The 20,180-nt window shown below is 48.8% G+C and overlaps 1 protein-coding gene across 2 annotated transcripts in view; it reads right to left on the bottom strand.

The window, feature by feature from the left end:
• Positions 1–4,329, bottom strand: part of ZNF532 (zinc finger protein 532) — a 110,864-nt gene extending 106,535 nt beyond the window's left edge. Inside the window, exons 1-3 of one of the 2 annotated variants that reach the window (XM_069569090.1) lie at positions 4,195–4,329; positions 2,528–2,609; positions 2,334–2,443 (exon numbers count right to left, since the gene is read on the bottom strand). The gene's annotated coding sequence lies outside the window, so the exon portion shown is untranslated. Of the gene's footprint in view, positions 1–2,333; positions 2,444–2,527; positions 2,610–2,930; positions 3,114–4,194 lie in introns of those variants that run through there. The other variant, XM_069569091.1, reaches the window with a different exon arrangement.
• Between the last annotated feature and the right edge of the window lie 15,851 nt (positions 4,330–20,180).

Genomic DNA, 20,180 nt, shown 5'->3' with positions numbered 1-20,180 from the left:
AGAGAACATGAGTTCTCCGAAAGCAGGAGGCTGAGAGTTCTAGAAACCCCTGACCCCATATTCTTCAAGGTAGAAAAAGTGACTCCAAGAGGCCAACAACAAGAACAAGCCAAGGTTCACCACCTAGTGACACTTTCTTTCCAGTGGACCCACCCCACCCAGCCAGAGGCACACATTCCCCCCCGGAGGGACGGCCGGCCCAGGACCCTGGGAGACCCCCTCAGGCAGCCCCGCTGAGTGGGCCGGGGGCCCAGGTGTGCAGCCTGCATGGTGACGGGGACAGCGGGGCGAGGGCTGGCCCGGCCTGGGTGCCTCCCTGCTCCCAGCCTGGCTCCTTCTGGGAAAGGGGACGCTCTGGCTTCTCCACACTCACATTCCTGAGCCCAGGAAACTCTGGTTCCCCTCCCAGGAGTCCCAGGTCTGTGACAGGCTCAGAGCCCGGCCCGATATCACCACCTGAGACAAACCTCAGGCCGAGATGAGCTCCTGATTGCAACCCTGGAGAACCAGCTCTCCGACCTGCAACGGCCCTCTGCAGCTGGAAAGACAGGCCTTCGTACAAAACACATGCTATTTTCCAGGAGCCTTTGCAGGAGCCGGGGTCGGGGGGGAGGGGTGGAGAGTAACAAAGCTAAAAACCACAGAGAGTAAACCAGAACATTCTGGGACACGCCACGCCTTAGGAAAAAGGCTTTTTAAAACATCCTTTTCAAGGATCTGTCGCAGCAGGGGGTCAGTTGTCAGAGTTAAATAAAAATCACTGACTTTCTAAAGACAGGAGTGAAGGACTCAATTATTTAAAAAACAGCTTATTGTATTAAGCTAATTAAGGGCTATCATATTACCCATCTGAGTTTTAGCTAGCACCCTAAAAGCAGGAACAGCGTATCATGCAACGTGGACTGGGATCTGCTTTGCAAGCAGATTTCGGCCACATTCAGACACAGAACCTCTGGCAGGCAAAAATGTAGAACTGAAAACCAATTTTCACACAGCGATTTGTAAAGAATTCTGTTCCATCGCATAAGCTATTTACTGGTCTATCAGCCTGAGATTACATTTATCTCTATTAAATACCACAGCAAGCACTCTGAGCTAACCATGTGCTGTTGTTTCTCAGTATCATCACACGCTGGATGCTCTGAAATCATGAGAAAAAAATTTAACAATAAAACCCTCGCATACTTGACACCCTTCACTGCAGAAACTCTGCCCACCAACCGCCAGCACACAACCTCTCCTAAGACCCTCAGCATTTCTGAAAAGACGACTCTGCCGAATGCAAAAAGGAACAAAATATCCTCTACAAAGTAGGGGAGACAGGTTGTTTTCCATTGTGCCTTCCATGGGCTCCCTTTGACTGTACTTTGACCAAACCAGAAGCCAGAACTCTGCTATCCGTAGCTGAGATCATCTTGGGTTGGATTCTGGTGCTGCTGGCTTCCTGTCTAGGGAAGCTGCAGTCTTTTTCACAAGGAACCCCAAAGTGAAATGCTTCATGTTCTCCCGCAAGCTCTCACTGCCTTTGTTCCTTACTTTGCCACCACTCATTACTGCCTGCTTCTCTCTCCTCCTCAAAAACCTCTTGGAGGATGCATAAAAATACCAGCTGAAATCAAACTGTCATCTTGTAAGGCATTGGACATTGTCTGCCATCCACTGCTGTAAAGCTTTGAGTTAACAAGCATCTTTGCACAGAGGAAGCCATACTACCCAGCCTCCTCCTGGCACCACGTTAAGTATTCCACATTAAAATGTATGCCACAAATAATCCACTGGCAAACTCACCATTCACAGCCCCCCAGATCAATAAAAGCCATTCCACCACTCGACTCGGAGTGAAAAGCCTTTCAGGTTAACACACAGAGCGAGGTAAAGAGAAAGGTGATGAATGAACAAAAGGCAAATCTACCTTCAGACTCCTCAAATCCCTAAAAGGTGGCCAGGACGCCTGGATTTTTGGCAAAGTCCTTCCCTTTTTCTGTAATCTTTGGGGAGAAAAAGCTACTCGTGTACTGCTTCAGTCTTATGTAAAACAGTGCATTCTCCACAAGGCCCTGACGCCTACCATTCTCTCCAACTTGCTTCTTTTCAGGCCTGCCTCTTCTAAATGACCAGCCACATGCGATTTAATGAAGTCATTCTGATTTCACCCTGATAGCAACACCCTCATAAAAGTCCCTCTAATCCCATTAAACTTGGCTAACGTTATGAGTATTTCCTCTCCACTCTCCACCCAGTATTATCTCCAGGGTCCCAAGCCACTGTCAGTCTGTGTCTGAACGGAGCTTCAAATAAATACTTAAATTCATGCTCAGAATATCGTTTCTCACCTTGTGAACCTTGACCTTTTGGAAAGACTTTGGACCAGTGTTCAGTTACTGTCACACGGTTGCATTCTCTGCAAATATGAAAGGGTTAAAGGCAGCCCCAGTCAACAGGCCTACAAGGAAAAAAAAGACAGCATGTATGCCTTGCAGCATCACTGGAATGCATTTATGCTCATTTCCTAGAACAATGGTGTTACCTTTTGGCCTTCATATCAGCCAGACGTATCCCCAACACCCTTTAGGAGCTTCTAAAACAAAAAGCACAAAACGGAACATACCCTGCAAGAGAAGAAAAGCATGCAAAGTAGCATTCTCCAGCAACAAACAAACTACCATTACAAATCCATCAGTTCATTTGGGTTTGGTTTTGTTAAAAATGCAGAGCAAGAGAGAGAGAAGAGAACTGCAGAAACCCAGTGTCCCCACCCTACCAAGGCACATTTTTTGTCTTTAGGAAGGGCCATAAATCTCAGCTCCTTGTCCATCCCTTAAGCAAAAGAAAAAGGCAGGAAAAGCCCAAGTCATCTCAAGCTTGCAAACCTGCACATTTTCCCCCATCTTCTCTACACAGAATCTTCTAGGGCTCCGTTAGTCACGTACCCGTGCTGTGTGCTGTCTAAGTGTGCGTTCACATAGTGTGTTGGGACGGTCCCTTCCTGCAAGCGCCTCGGCTTTTGGCTGCCATGAAGGGAGGAAGCTGCTATCCCACTGTAGTAGCTCAGGGACTGCATTGTGTTCAGGAGCTGATCTGCCTCAAACCAGTTTCAGCCGGTTCTGGTCACCCTACATAAAAAAGCTATGGCAACCCTCGCTGAGTTGCCAACAAGTCCCTGAAAATCAGCAGCAGAGGGGGGCATCTCGCTGGGGCTGGCTGCCCCTCTTCGGGTCCTGGGGAGGAGGGGTGGGTCCTCGAGTGTCCCCCCACCATCCCCATCACCCCGCGCGAGCGCACAGCCTTGGAGAGGCTCACCTCTCCAGCACCCCAGAGCCCCTCGGACCCACCCCTCGCCTCCGGCCCGAGCCCACCGCGGAGCCCTGCGGCCCGCGCCTTGCTCCTCCCCGCACTTACCTCCCACAACCTGGCTCACATCTTTGTGTACGTGTGGTGTCAAGCGTGTGCGCTCTGGCTTGGTGGCTGACCACGAGCCCCCCAAGAAAGAGCCATCTACGTGTGTGTCTGCTCCCCCTGCCCGCGCTGGCGGCGGGAGCCGGCCTGGGCCCCCTGGCAGGGTGGTGCTGGCTTGTTGACCAGGCTCCTCTCCGCCTGTCCCCCCCAGCCCCCTCCTCCCGGCCCTCTCCTCGCCCTCCCTGTCACCACCAGCACCAGCACCACCAGCGGGGCCCCCCCAGTCTCCTCCTCCTCCGACCTTCTCTCCTTTCAAGCACCTGGGGGTGGGGGGGGAGCCCAAATCCCTTCACCTCGGGCCAAAAAAAAAAACAACACGCCTAGGGATGTCTGGGTGGGGGGTTGCGGGGGGCAGACCCGGGGACCGAGGGGGCACAGAGGCCTTTTAAAAAATGCGCTGCGCACCGCCGGCGCTGGAGCGGGGAGGAGGCGGCGCTCACGTGGCCCCCCTCTCGGAACCGGCGGGGCCTAGCCAAACCGGCGGGGCCTCGGGTGCCCCCTACCCCCCCACACAAGGAGGCCGGCGGGGCGCGAAGGCCGGCGGTCCCCGAGGCCGGCCGTGGGACAGGCCGCGGCGATCAGGCCCAGGGACCAGAGCCACACGCGCCGGCCGGCGATCGCCAAGGCCCCGGGCACGAGGGGCCGGCGCCCCAGCCTCGCCCCCCGGGGGGAGCGCCCGCCCGCCCGCGCGCGCCCCGCTTCCTCCGCAGCCCTGCGCGCCCCGCGGCGCACACCCACCCCCGGCCCGGGGTCGGCCCTCGCAGCGGTCAAGCCCGGGCGTCTGGGCCGCAGCTCGGATGACCTTTGTTCCGCGCGGCGCCGCCGGCGGCTGCTGCTGCTGCTGCTGCTTCCATGCCACGGGCGTGTCGTCGCATCCCCGCCGCCGCGGCCGGGCTGTGCGTGAGCGGCGGGGCGGCCTCGCCCGCCGGTGCCGCCGCCGATGCTGCCGGTGCCGCCGCCCCGCCGCCGCCGCCGCCGCGGCCTCGCCGTGCGCCCGGCCCGGGCCCCGCGCGCCTCCCCGGGCGCCGCGCTCTAGGCCGCGCGGCGGCGGCGGCGGCGGCGGCGGCGGGGCGGCCACGCCGGGGCCTACGACGGGGGTGCGGGCCCCGGGCGGCGGGGCGGCGGCGGAGGCTCGGCCCGAGCCGAGAGCGAACAAAAGGGAGCGCGGGCGAGGGGGAGGGGGCGGCCGGTGGGGGGGGCAGGGAGGCTCGGGGAGAAGGAGGCGACACGCGAAGCCCCGCAGCCCGCGGGCGCCCGGCCGGTGCCGGCTCGGCGCAGGGCAGCCGAGCCCCGCCGACCCGCCCGTCTGCGGCCGCCGCTCCTTCGCCCGGGGCCGAGGGCAGGGCCGGTGGCCGTGGTGGTCGTGGTGCTGGAGGCGCGGGGCTGCGGGCAGGGCCGCGGCTGCCTCCAACGACATCGCAGCCTCTCGCCCGGTCCTCTCCACGGCCCCAAGCCGCAACTTACTCGAGTGGAAGGAAGCAAGGCCTCGCCAAAGATGGTTGCAAAAAGATCTTGAAGCCAAGGCGCTGGTGTTTTGTGATCCTCGCAATGGTGGCAAAGAAGTCAGAAGAGAGCACGCTATCTTCAGATGCATTACATCTGAAATTCTCCCTGGAGGTGGAAGAAGGGGGCTCTCTCCTAGGTGGTTAGTGGTTTGGAGCCCTTTTCGCCTTAAACTGAGCCACAAAAGGATGGAAGACACCCCCTGGGGTGGGGAGAAAGCCCTGGTGTAAAAGACACACGTTTTCCTTTTCAGAGAAAAAGCCACTGGGGCCAGATTGAAACATGGCATGTTCGGTTCATGTAGTCCTTTTTTTTTAAATGGGGGAATGATATTGAGTAAACAAGATGTAATAGCTGGGTCTTTAAATTCAAGAAGGGAGATGTGTACAAATGTAACAAGCACGTAGTGTACCTACAGCAGGTGGTCACGGCCTCCAGAACGCAAAAAGATACATACATAAACCCCATGTAAAGATCACAGACGTGTATAATCCTTAACACGCCCAGATGGAGACAACATATTACCACAGATCAGGTATGCAGTTTATCCAGCCCTGGGTCCTGGTTCCCACACGGTTCACAGACATGCACTGGGTCGAAAGGTTTTTTGTTTTTGGGGTGTTTTTTGTTTTTTTTTAACGTGAGAAAGCCCCAAATCAAGTGCACTGTGCTTACCCGGAAAATAGGACAAAATGGAAGGATCCGAAAACTGCCACCATAACCTCTTAAAAAGGCTCACTCCTGTTTAATCTCATTCTGCAGATACTAGTAGTTCTCCAGGAGCCGTGCAGACTCACAGCACAGGAAGCTTTTCTGTGCTTTATTTTAAATATTGGCTAATATTTGCAAAGTGTGCTGAAAAGTTTTCTTTGTTTTCTAAACCTCAGTGTGTCTCTTCTCTGCATTAACTTCCATCGAGGAAGCCATTGTTCTCTGTTATGGGGTCATTGTCTGATGTAAATTGGAAGGAGCATTTTTGCTATTTAAGACTTTTCATGTAAATGAACCAAATGATTGTCTCACAGAAGAGTTGTTGGTCTTTAACTGCCAACTGCACCTTGTTTGGAGTTGCACATAGATTGAGATACATATTTACACGTCTTTAGAAAGACCTGTGTGATCTGCAAGTTCTGCAAACCACTGGATCACATTTATCAATGTTACAAGACAATGAAATTGAAACTCATCTTCTTTTAGCCTGAAAACAGCGCCAGTACCCTGTGGGCTGAGTTTCAACTTTACTTGGGCTTGATTTCATTTGAAAGGAGGCCTTTTTTTCTTCTCTCAAAGGTGGGCCTTTATTAATATGCATGTGAAAACATGACGTGCATTGAAATAAATACAAGGCCTTGCTTATGAAATCTTGATACACTACACAAATTACAATGTATGGAATTTCATAACCTCCCTACCTGCTGTAGTAAATCCTAGCTTTCTTAAATTTAGAATCTTTGTGTACTTAAAATACTTTCTTGCCCCTCCCCCAATTCCCTTCTTCCAAGAGTTGAAAGCACAGCATAGAGTGTTTGAATGGTTTCAAGAACTGTACTCCCCAAACTCAAATCTGGATTGCTTATGGTAAAGAGCCTTCGTTTGTAGAACTGCCTCACATGGCTTCATAATGTCAAATACTTTTTGAACAGAGCTTAATTACAAAGCCCGGCATTTTGGTCAAGCCTCGGCTGGAGGAAATTTGTTTGAAAGCGCAATTCATCATTTGCACAAGCGGCAACAGTTAACATTGCATCTGCTTTTAAAAAACCCTAAACCAACCAAAAGTAAAAGATAATTTCTTGCAAATTATCTTTGTTCATTTTTACAAAGAGGATTTCAGAGAAATCCCTTCTCCAGGTAGACCATTAGTGAAAAGCAAAGTACCCATTCATCTTAATTCTATGAAATCACTGAATTTCACAACAGAAAAAACCAATTTTAGAATAAGTTTTTAAAAATAAAAACACTACCCCTCTTCCAAAAAATCCATACAAAGGTTCATTCTGTTATTGTGCTATTTTGGACACCACTCTGCTTTGAGCAACAATAGTAGTAAAGAATGAAATAATCTATTATTTGACTGCTGTAGATAAGAAAGGGCAAAACAAAGAAATCATACTATTCTTCTGCCAAATAGAAACTAAAGGAATTCCAAATCCTTTGGGATTTTGTTGGTGTTTTTACTGCTAACTCTTAAATGTCTTCGTTTTTCCTCCAATCAGTGAATTGCAAAATCCCAGCTTTTTCTTTTTTTAAAGCCTTTTGTGGTTTGAAGAGGCATTGCAGGCACATACAGATAGTCAATCTACATATATCATACTTTCCCTCTGAATTCTATGAAATTGGGAAATTCCTTTGTTGGGCAGAGCATACAAAAGGTGTGCTCCTTGTGGAAGAGAAGAAGGAAAACAATAAGAAAAGCCTTTTCTTTATCTCACCATCAAAAGGCCTGACAAACCACACCTTAAACTGACGGTCCCCTGACTTGAGCTGACACATTTTTTTAGCTCAAAACTAAGCTAGGCCTAGGTGTTTATAGAGTTCCATATGTTAAATCTGTTGGCTTGTTTTCAAAGGAATTATTACACTATTTGACAGTAGGATTATAATTCTAAGATCTGTAGCTGATCCATCTCAAGGGCTGAGCAAAATATTGATAGAACCAGAATTTTTTTTTCAAGTTTTCAAAAACATACCCTTGAAAGAAATCATAACCAGATTTAAATTATTAGCAACCTGCCAGGAAAAGACTGAGTGGAGACCTAAGAGAGGATTCCTCTTCGTATTTGTTAGTGATTCCGTAAACAGGTCCCCTTTCCCGAACCTCCTTTGGAAATACCTGTAAAGCCTTCACTAGGAGACCTGAAGGGGTGGGGCTGTGTCCTATTAAAAGATAAGCTGAGATGCATTAAAAAATGTTTAATTTGATTTAAGTTGATTTGAGCAAAAATCTATTCCAAGAGGGCAGTGCCAAACAGGAAGTGGCGGGGCTCCACCCACAGAGCTGGGGAGAGGTAGAGAGGAGGTGAGGATGAGCAGGGAGGAAATTACTTGATTGGCTCCGGCTTAACGTGTAGTTGGCTGTTTGTGATTGGTCATCCTCATCGGTTTTGATTTCCTAACCTTGAAGTATTTTTGGGCTTAGATTTTGATTTATTTACGTAAGTGGCCAGGGTATTGGCGCCACCTCAGTTTAATGGACTTGTCACTTAATGAATTTCATGATGCAAAGTTGGGCATTATTTTAGAGGCCCTGCTACTGCTAAGTCACTTCAGTCGTGTCCGACTCTGTGTGACCCCATAGACGGCAGCCCACCAGGCTCCCCCGTCCCTGGGATTCTCCAGGCAAGAACACTGGAGTAGGTTGCCATTTCCTTCTCCAATGTAAGAAAGTGAAAAGTGAAAGGGAAGTCGCTAAGTCATGTCCGACGCTTCTCGACCCCATGGACCGCAGCCTACCAGGCTCCTTTGTCCATGGGATTTTCCAGGCAAGAGTACTGGAGTGGGGTGCCCCATGACCTCATAATTCCTGGCCCCTAGATGGATTCACTAATCTTCATCTCCTGCTGTCTCTTTAGGCCTAAGAAACCAGCCTTGCCCAAGGAAAGAGAGGGATAAGTTCGAGGAAAGGGTTGTTGTGTGAACTCTAGACAATCAAAAAAGAACAAGAAATTTGGGGTTTGGGGTACCAGCCAAGAGTCATCTTCAGAAACTATGGGCCAATGGACAGGATCTATTGAGAACCCCATAAGGTCTCCTAATCCTTTGCAACTTTTACATTAAGTCTGGGCTTCTTTGAAAGGAACTGGTGTTTGGGCTTGTTTTCTACTAAGTCCAAGAGGAGAAGGGGAGAAAGAGGAGAACTGGAAAGGTATCTGAGCCAAGGAAAAGCAATCAGACTTAATCCTTTCGGGAGAAGAAGCTAAAGTGTGGGCCATTTCCACCCGAGAAGGGATCTCATTGGTCCCTATGCAAATCCTCATCTTTGCATCTTCCAACACCCCCACCAGTCAGTCCAATGCCTTGTACATCCCATACTTGAAATTAACTAGTTACTTGTGAACTAAGGATGGATAATAAACCCACAAGTACCTAGAAATAGTACTTGGGCTTCCCTGGCAGCTCAGACGGTAAAGCGTCTGCCCGCAGTGCCAGAGACCTGGGTTCAATCCCTGGGTTGGGAAGATCCCCTGGAGAAGGAAATGGCAACCCACTCCATGACTCTTGCCTGGAAAATTCCATGGACTGAGGAGCCTGGTAGGCTACAGTCCATGGGGTCGCAAAGAGTCGGACACGACTGAGCAACTTCACTTTTCACCAAGAAATAAGCATGTCCCAAGCTAAACCTAAGATCTTTTGCCACTGCAGTGCTGTGTCTAAAACTCTATTCAGAGTATGAACCCCCCTCCCCTAGCTACTCAGACCATTGACATCTGACCACTCCCAACAGAGTCCCAGGCCTTGGCTACCATCTTGAGCCAGGTCCTGTGAACTGTCTCACCCAAGGGTACACTCCTCCCTCGGGAGCAGCCAGTGTCTGGCTGATGTAGTGATAACAAAGGCTTGCCTCAATTTGGGCCATTTCTAAAGGGCCATCCTAGCTCCAGAACGCCCTGTAAAATGGCTCAGGCCTCAGTGTCCAGAGCTTTAGGGACCAGCTCCTTCTGCCTAATCCAGCCTTCCTCACTCCCTCACAAGTGGATCTCCAGAGATTATCCAGAGTCTGTTTCTAAGAAACTCAGCCGCAGACACCAACCAAAACAGACCCATTTCCCCTTGAGCCCGTCCTCTAATGGCACTCACTCCCTCACCCACTCCATCCCTAGGTGCTGAGTGTTCCACCTGAGAGGGTCCAGTCCCTTCTATCCACATCCGTTCACCTGGACTCACCCTCCCGCCCCTCCCTTCAGTTCAGAACTGCTCCCTAACTGACCCTCTTGCCTCCAACCTGGCCAACTTTCAACAGTCTCCACACTGAGAACTCTAGGAATGTGTCTAACGATGCCATCTTGTCACCCATCTACTCAAACGTTTCCGCATCTCTCCACCGTCCTTAGAATAAGATCCAGACTCAAGGTCTCCCTGGTTCAACCCACGTGCCGGCCCACATCCCTTGCCCCTCCCTCCTTACAGCCTAGGATCCAGCCTGGCAGAACTTTCTGTTCTCTAAATGAAACCTGATGGCTCTCACTGTCAGCCCTTCACATGTTGTTCCCTCTTTCTGGAAGACTGTCTCCATGAAGGGTCCCTAACCTCCCAGCCGCAGACCAGTACCTCCTGTCAGATCAGCAGCTGCATAAGATTAAAGGACACAACAGGTGTCATGCGCCTGGATCATCCCCAAACCATCCCTGCCAGCCCGGTCCATGGAAAAATCCTCTTCCACGGAACCCGTCCTTGGCGCCAACAAAGGCTGAGGCCCACCGCTCACCACCACTCCCAGTCCCCTTTGTGAACTCGCTCCCAAGCATCTTTAGATCTAAATTTATGTCACTCACCTGGAGAAGCCTTCCTCGACCTCTCTCAACATGTACACACCGAGCATGGGTGGCCCCCGGCAGGTGCCTAAGTTATCATTTTCACACAACGCTCGAGTTGCTTTATTTTGTTTTCTTTTTGGCCACACCACGTGGCTTGTGAGATCTCAGTTCCCCAACCAGGGACTGAACCTGGGCCCTGGCAGGGAAAGTGCTAAGTCTTAACCACTGGACCGCCAGGGAATTACTGACACTGGAGTTTCTGGCTCTCACTCCAGGAGATAAGAAAGCTGTGAGGTCAGGGACAATGACACTTTGGCTCACTGAGGTCTCCCCAGGGCCAACATCACATACAGAAAGACATTGAAAAATTAGGTGTTTAGAACATCCAGATTGATTAAACACCTGTAGGGCTTTTCTTTCTCAATGACTTTTAGAGAGAAGAAACGATCAAATACTTTACCATTTTTCTTAAACTTGATGAGAAGTGTATTTAACGTTAAAAGACCCAAAGCCACACATCACTGGGGAAACACTGGTTATTTCTAGACTGTGAAGAAAGCTGAGCGCAGAAGAATTGATGCTTTTGAACTGTGGTGTTGGAGAAGACTCTTGAGAGTCCCTTGGACTGCAAGGAGATCCAACCAGTCCATTCTGAAGGAGATCACTCCAGGGTGTTCTTTGGAAGGAATGATGCTAAAGCTGAAACTCCAGTACTTTGGCCACCTCATGTGAAGAGTTGACTCATTGGAAAAGACTCTGATGCTGGGAGGGATTGGAGGCAGGAGGAGAAGGGGACGACAGAGGATGAGATGGCTGGATGGCATCACGGACTCAATGGACGTGAGTTTGAGTGAACTCTGGGAGTTGGTGGATGGACAGGGAGGCCTGGCGTGCTGCGATTCATGGGGTCGCAAAGAGTTGGACACGACTGAGCGACTGAACTGAACTGAACTAAGAAAGGTAGAAAATACAAATATAAACCAACAAATGTTAAAATAGGAAAGTAATAACTAGAAAATATAACTGCAAGATAAAATACATTCATTTGTCAGCAAACAGTTGGAAAATGCTTAAGAAAATATTGCTGTATAAGATGTCAGTGAACACGTGTTAGAATAAATTACATGGTGTGGGAAGATTGCTCTACCATTGAAAGAGAAAAGCAGCTATTTCTAACATGCCACAGCTGAGGTTATATGCCTGATCCTGTTCCAGTGATGTCATACCTATAAAAACTGATTTTTTTTTTTCATGAACCACTAAATAAGAAGTTTAGGGGAGAAGATATAGTCTCAATAATAAATGAATTCTTTAATTGAAACACTATGTTTTTTTGGGGGGGTGGGGGGGGCCTACCGTGTGGCATGCAAGGAATCTTAGTTCCCTGTGTGTGTTTTGTGTGTGTGTACACTCAGTCGTGTCCAAGTTTCTGGGACTCCATGCCTTGTAGCCCACCAGGTTCCTCTGTCTGTGGGATTCTCCAGGCAAGAATATTGCAGTGGGTTGCCATTTCCTGCTCCAAGGGATCTTCCCAACCCAGGGATTGAACCTGGGTCTCCCACATTGCAGGCAGACTCTTTACTATCTGAGGCAGCAGGGATCAAAGCCATGCTCCCTGCCCTGGAAGCATGGAGTCTTAACAGCTGGATCATCAGAGAAGTCCCCGTATATGATTAAAAAAAAAAAACAACTATTAATAACAACTAAAGAAGCAGCTAACTCTCCAGGGATGTTTAATTCTAGGATTAAATTACAAAAATTCCTTCACACAAAATTCATCACTGAATCACTCACAGATAAGCAACTGCAGCCAAGAAACTGAAGCCAAAAGTTCAGAGATTGTTACAGGATATCACCATGAGGTTAATTTTATTTTTAAAGGCTGGGGGTTGCATAAGGAGTTTCCTGCAAGAGGGACGCAATACTAGACTTTGAAAGATGAGGCGTGACTACTGAAATCTTTGCCACTCAGTGTTTCGCTGGCTATGTTACAGCAAAGAATTTTATACAGATAGGTTATTCATTGTCCTCTTTAAAAGAGTTTTAAGTCTCCTGTGTTTTTTGTGATTAAATGCTGTCCATAACACACTGTCTGGCAGACAGAATAAAAATAAACGCATGGAAATTCCCTGTTGGTCCAGTAGTTAGGACTCAGCACTTTCACTGCCAGAGCTTGGGTTCAATCCCTGGTCAGGGAACTACGATCCCACAAGTTACATGACTCAGCTGGAATTTTAAAAAAAGCTTAATCGAGTCCTTTAAAGATACTATTAAGCAGGAGTGAGAGAGAGAAATTGGGAGATTGTGATTGACATATAATGTATAGCACAGGGAACTCTGCTCAGTACTCTGTAATGACCTGTATGGGAATAGAGGCTAAAAAAGAGTGTATATACATATAACAGATTCATTTTGCTGTACACTGAAACTAACGCAACATTGTAGATTAACTATATTCCAATAACAATTATTAATTTAAAAAAGAAAATACATTTGCTGCACTTTAAATGAAAATACTAATAATAGGAAAATAATGGGTAATATTTTAACCAAGAAGAAGTGACTGCTTTTCGAATCTCTTGATACGTACGGAGAGAGCATTTTAGAAACAGATGTCTGGCAATCACTTGTGATTTGGTGCTAAAAATTCTGTATGAGTATTACCTTTCACAGCTATCGGCTATCTAATTTATAGCATAAAGCAGATTTTCTAAACTGTTAAACAGAAAAAACTGGGCTTCCCTGGTGGTCCAGGAGTTTCGAATCTGCCTCTCAATGCAGGGGAGCCCAGTTCCATCCCTGGTACCAGAGGACTCCCCCCATGCCAGGAAGCAGCTGGGCCCGTGAGCCACAACCACTGACGTCCACTGTGGTCCGCAACACAAGGAGCCACGGCAACAAGCAGCCCACAAACCACAACGAGGAGCAGCCCCCACCTGCTGCAGCTAGAGAACAGCCCTTGCCCAGCCACCAAGACTCAGTGCAGCCAAAAAACAGAGTTGGTGGGCCTTTAGAGAAGCTCCTCTAAAGAAACAACCAAGCCGTTTTCTGGGGCAGAAGAGCTCTGGAAGAATAAAGTGCTGGCAGAACAGCAAAGTCACGTGACCGTAGACGCTAAGGTGCAGAGCAGGTTCTCAAAGTCCAGGCTGGGGTGGGCGGCAGTCAGTTCTGGTTCTCACTGATTTTGCCCCTCCACCGTTTCCCTAATCCAGCCTCATCTTCCATCTCAGCCCTCCTGTCAGAGACTGGAGTACCAGGGGACTGGAGAGGAAAGTAACAGACACGGAAGTATGACCAAAACTTCCTCTCTGGAGCCTACCAAACAATAAAGTATTTCAGTAAATAAGAACAATCTCCATTTAAAAAAAATAATAATAAAGGCTGATCCCTTTATCCTTGAGCTTCCCTGATGGCTCAGACAGATGGTAATTTGCCTGCAATGCAGGAGACCTGGGTTCAATCCCTGGGTCAGGAAGATCCCCTGGAGAACGGCATGGCAACCCACTCCAGTGTTCTTGCCTGGAGAATCCCATAGACAGAGAAGCCTGGTGGGCTACAGTCCATAGGGTCACAAAATCCAAAGAAACTTGACAAAAGGAAGGGAAAGCGTTGCCATCTGTCAAATCAGGACCATCGAGGACGCCTCCATGATCAGGTGGGCACCCAGGACACGGGCAGGTCTGAGAAAAGATCTGTGTTTCCCTTTTCCTTCTCTCAACCTATTTATTTTGTGCTAAATATGTCTATTGTTTCTGCTAGGAAGCTTGGCACAGAAGAAACAACTCCCCTTCTTGATTACTATCCCAGCTAAGAGACAAGTGTGTGCATGCTAAGCCGCTTCAGTAGTGTTAACTCTCTGCGACCCCGTGGACTGTAACCCTCCAGGCTCGTCAGTCCATGGGATTCTCCAGGCAAGAGCACCGGAGTGGGTTGCCATTTCCTCCTCCAGGGGATCGTCCCCACTCAGGGAGCAAACCCAGGTCTCTTGTGTCTCCCGAATTGGCAGATGGGTTCTTTACCACTGCCACCACTGGGGAAGCCCCAGGATATGAACAGGCACCTAGAACATGTTCTTTGTCCGTTTCCTCCCTCCGCCCCCTCCCCCAACACCTTAGACTTTAGTAAGACTGTAGAACTAGGGTGTGATATGAGGTCTTCCCCGGAGGCTTGGTGGTATGGAACCCACCTGCCAATGCAGGAGACTTGGGTTTGATCCCTGGGTTGAGAAGATCCCCTGGAGGAGGAAATGGCAACCCGCTCCAGTCTTCTTGCCTGGAGAATCCCGTGGACAGAGAAGCCTGGAGGGCTCTACTCTAGTCCATGGGGTCGCAAAAGAGCCGGACACAACTTAGCAACTAGAGAACAACATGAGTGGCTAATAGAACCGTGGACTGACCCAGAGTCAGCTAACTTCAGTTATTAAGCGCTTACTGAGGCAGGGCTGTGTGTGGTGATCCTAGTATTGAAGCTCAGGGTCTCTACGGTGCTGTGTACTCTCTCTTGGATAGCTTTCCACAGATGGTTTACCAGCCTGGGCCCCTCCCTCACTTCATCCATGTCTCTCTGCTCCATGTCACCTTGTCAGAGGGAACCTCCCTTCCCACCCTGACTAAATGTGTCCCCCCATCTCTAGATAGCCCTATACTCTCCTAATTATTTGTCCCATAGCACTCCTCTCTTCCCCGGCATCCTACTGAAGGTTGCCAGACAAAATACAGGCCATCTATGGAACCTACTTACACTTGAAAATCCATTGTTTACCTGAAACTCAAGTTCAACTGGGTGTCTTTATTTTTATTTGCTAAATTTGGCAGCCGTAATTATATTACATCTTTCATTCCTTTCCCTCCCATTTGAATGCGAACTCCATGAAGCAAAGATGTGGCTTGTTGGAATCCCGGCTCTAAATCCCCAGTATCTAGTGCTCTGGAGTCTCATCAGGCAGGGCACACAGTAGGCGCTCATAGATGTTCAGAATGGAAGAAGGAAGCACAAAGCAACACGGCATCAGCGGAGACTCAGAGCTAACAGGGCAGTGCGCGCCGCATTCCCATCTGGCTTCCACCGTCTCCTTGGAAAATGTCCGATTGTAACGGGGATTCCCAAGATGAAAATGTTTGCTTTCCAGTCCAGACACTGAATTAAGACCACCAGTACATACCAAACTGCCAGACCCCAGTCAAAGGACAGCTTACAAATCCTACTGATACGACTCAGAATTGAGCCATAAAGTTGGCAGTAAAAACAAAATCCTTTCAAAAACAAAACAAAACTGAAACCCCAGTCCATTCCTTGTCTTGCCAAGTATTCCCCTTCTACAATCACCGGATTTCCTTCCCCAGCTGCGTTCCCTCTGGCACTCCCCCATGGCACTCCTGTTCCCATAAGCTAGAAAACAAAACTACATCCATCAAATGTTGTCCTCAACAGCGAGTCTTTAAAATGCTTGGCCGTGTCTAGGGTGATAGCTTGGGCAGCTTCATTTGATGTTCTGACAACTGAGTATTGTTAGTTTTGACTCGGTTACTTAGGGAAGACTTTGTAATTCTCCCCCAATCACTCATGTGTATTTACTTAGCTAAGTAACTCTTGTGACCCTTGGCATTCCACTTATGGGTCTTTTCCAGAGGCAGAAAGCCAGAAAGGGTGGTAGAAACTCAGAAAGCACACCTTTTCCACCCAGCAGAAGAAAACGGTTTTCTTTCCATGGTTTTGAATTTGAAGAGTTTTCACTCAAAAGGAAACCAAGTTTTCCTTTGCTTATGCCTGTCCCACATCCCGACCATAAGGAGGAAAGAAAAAAAAAAAAAGAGGACATCTACCTTTATACAAATAAATTGCCATGTATTTTTTTTTTCTTGTTAGTTCCTTTAAGCTTTACTGTATCTTCATCGTAGAGTGTAATTATGAGTCATGTATATCTCAGGATGTCTTGAAGTAAATGATCAAATATCATCAATACAGTGGTACCATTCATGAAGAAAGTGAGGTTAACTGGGACAAATTGCTGCTGGAAGCCCACCAGAATTTCAAAGATCCAAGAAACAACCCCATTAAAGAAAAAGTCGAAACAGGGGCAAGACCTAAACGGCCAGGCAGCTTGGAGCTCAGCTTTATAGAAAGAGACGCTGCACACTGAGCTGTTTAGCCCTGGACCTCTTGTGAAACAACTGTGTTCTCTCCAACCTAAAGTTACCTCTAAAGTTCATAAAACGTACTCCCACCTTCATGGGCAAGCCATACTCTGAACACAGTCTTTATGTTGTCGATAATTGTACTGGAATACAGAGGAGATTTTTGCGCGCTTTGGTTGTAGAGGACTTTTTTACCCTCTACCCTCAAGGATCACAGTTCGCCAGTCGGCTATAATTCTTGTGATTCTTGCATCTGGTCTCCCAGTACTTCGATTTTCCTTGAGCCTCCAGGAGTTACTTCTGCCTTTCCTAGGGAACCTACTTCCGATCCGGCATCTCCTCCGTTTCTAATCAGCTACTGAAACCAAGTCTGTAAGAACCGTGACTAAACAGAGAGGAGGAGCTCCAAGCTCCTGGAGTTTTCATCACGGGCGGTTTGTAAAGCTCCCCCTCCCCCTACATTCCTCAGACCCGCAGCTTCGGGGTGTGTGAGTCAGGATAATAGCCAACACTTCCCCGGCCTTGGCTCCAGGCCAGGCATTGCTCCCTGCGGTATTATCTCATTTAACCCACATTCTCACACACACCTCAGAGTGGAGCCCTGTGGTTATCTCAGTTCACACATAAGGCTGGGGAACTTTCTCCAGCCTGGAGTGATGCAGTCAGCGTTCAATCCCAGCTAGTCAGGCCCCATGTTCTATTTGAAACCACACCTCAGAAGGGACTCGAACTCAGTCACACCTCAGATGGAACGCTGAAGTAATCTTCCAAGCAAAACCGCACAACTCACTTCACAGCTTAATGAAACTCATACTTTACGGCTGGTGCCGCCGCACTCAGTCCTGTCTGACTCCTTAAGACGGCATGGACTGTAGCCCGCCAGGCTCCTCTGTCCATGGGATCTCCCAGGCAAGAAGACTGGAGTGGGTTGCCATTTTCTCCTCCAGGGGATCTTCCTGACCCAGGGATTGAACCCACATCTCCTGCATGGGCAGGCACATGCTTTACCACTGAACCAACCGGGAAGTCCATCTTTATGTCCTGGCACAGAAGGAAGTCAGCAAGAAGCAAAGTGATAGGTAAGAAGCAAATTTATTAATATAACACCCTTATGAACAATACAGGCCAGCAGGCAAAAGGGTTCTGCCCGGAGAACTATGAGTTAATTTTTAATCATCAAAGGAAAAGTCAGGAGGGCACGAAGACCACTTGGTCTTGGTGAGTCCCTGGGATGGGCCACCAAGTGAGGTTCCTTGGCTTTGCACAGGAAAGAACTCAAGATCGAGCGTGGCGAAGGGAAAGCAGGTTTACTGAGAGAGAGAGACCAGGAGAGAGAGTTCAGGTCAGGTTCAGCTCAGTCCTGTCTGACTCTTTGCGACCCCACGGACTGCAGCACCCCAGTCTTCCCTGTCCATCACCAGCTCTCAAATGGTGGCCAAAGTATTGGAGTTTCAGCTTCAGCATCAGTCCTTCCAATGAATATTCAGGACTGATCTCCTTTAGGATGGACTTGTTGGATCTCCTTGCTGTCCAAGGGACTCTCAAGAGTCTTCTCCAACACCACAAAATGTGGCCTGTCTCAAAAGGCGAGCTCAGCCTGAAATAGGGAGTCGTCAGTGTTTACAGACTGGGTAATTTCATAGCCTAAGGAGTGGGAGGATGATTCCAACTATTTATGGAGGAAGAGGTGGGGATTTCCTAGTTCCTGGCCTTCCATGGTCAGCCTCAGAACCATCATGGCACCTGTGAGTGTGTCATTTAGCATATGCTAATGTATTTAAGGAGACCAAACCAATCAATCCTCAAGGAAATCAACCCTGAACATTCTTTGGAAGGACTGGTGCTGAAGCTCCAATACTTTGGCCACTTGATGAGGTGAGCAGGCTCACTGGAAAAGACTCTGATGCTAGGAAAATTGAAGACAAAAGGAGATGGGGGTGACAGAGGATGAGATGGTTGCATGGTATCACCAACTCAACGGACATGAATTTGAGCAAACCCCAGGAGCTAGTGAAGGACAGGAAAGCCTGGTGTGCTGCAGTGCATGGGGTTGCGAAGAATCAAACATGACTTATCGAATGAACAACATCTGCTGCTGCTGAGTCGCTTCAGTCGGGTCCGACTCTGTGCGACCCCATGGACTGCAGCCCACCAGGCTCCTCCGTCCATGGGATTTTCCAGGCAAGAGCACTGGAGTGGGGTGCCATTTCCTTCTCCAATGCAGGAAAGTGAAAAGTGAAAGTAAAGTCGCTCAGTCGTGTCCAATTCTTAGCGACCCCATGGACTGCAGCCCACCAGGCTCCTCCGTCCATGGGATTTTCCAGGCAAGAGTACTGGAGTGGGGTGCCATTGCCTCCTCCGGAACAACATCTACTGGAAGTCAAGGTTTTGCCCTGCCCTTTTCCTTCCTGTCTCATACTGACCACTACTCCCCAAGGAGCCCAAGCTTGAAAGCACTGAGTAACCTTTATCAAGATTGTTAACCTGTGTCTCCTAAACAGTCATGACAACTATGAGAACATCCAACTCCCTTACATGGCCTACTGTGCTGTGCTTAGTCATGTCTGACTCTGTGACCCCGTGGACTGTATGAGACCCCCGTCCATGGGATTCTCCAGGCAAGAATACTGGAGTGGGTTGCCATTTTCTTCTCCAGGGGAATCTTTCCCACCCAGGGATCAAAGCCTGGTCTCTTGCATTGCAGGAACACTTTTTATCATTTGAACCACTAGTTAAGTTAAAGTGAAGTGAAGTGAAGTCTCTCAGTCATGTCCAGCTCTTTGTGACCCCATGGACTGTAGCCTATCAGGCTCCTCTGTCCTTGGGATTTTCCAGGCAATAGTACTGGAGTGGATTGCCATTTCCTTCTCCACTAGGGAAGTCCCAATAATCAAAGCTAATAGTTATCCATCGACTCATTCAACACATTTATTGAGTGCCTACTATCCACCATGGGCTGGGTTCGATCCCTGGGTTGGGAAGATATTCTGGAGAAGGGCAGGCTACAGTCCGTAGGGTGGCAAAGAGTAGGACACTACTGAGTGACTTAGCACAGCACCACCATATACTGCAGGCTATGGTGTTCAGGATTTTCTCATTTAATCCTTCTTCAAGAATAACTTCACTTATTATTCTCAACAACTCAAACCCACTTTATAGATTAGGAAAGTGAGATGTATTTTCTACTGTTTAAAAAAAAAGAAAAAAAAATCCCAAGGTGCCAGTAGGTATTGGGATGAATGGGGTCAGATCAGGTTTGGAGGTCACCAGACCGGGGTACCCCTGAAAAAACTCGGAAATAAAGTTTAAACTACTCCTCTGAGATGAACTAGTTAAACGGTCTAATACAAAAGACCTGAGATAGACGAAGTCCCCTTAAGAGGCAAAGCTGACCCAGGCCAGACTAGCTATTAGCATATCTAAAGAAAGAATGTGTCCATCATCGGAGGGGTGGTTCGCTCAGAATCCGGGCGTGCTCAGCCCCGGTCGGAAGGCTGCTTTGACGGCGCGCAGCCCAGCGCCTCCCCGGCGGGAGGGGCCAGCGGAGGCGGCAGGGGTGGCCCCCCGGGAAGCGAGGCTGCACCCCTGAACCACGCGCTTACCTCCCCCGCCC

The sequence above is a fragment of the Ovis canadensis genome, chromosome 23 (assembly GCF_042477335.2).
Source record: "Ovis canadensis isolate MfBH-ARS-UI-01 breed Bighorn chromosome 23, ARS-UI_OviCan_v2, whole genome shotgun sequence".
Classification (NCBI taxonomy): domain Eukaryota; kingdom Metazoa; phylum Chordata; class Mammalia; order Artiodactyla; family Bovidae; genus Ovis; species Ovis canadensis.
This window is presented reverse-complemented; position numbering and strand designations above follow the sequence as displayed.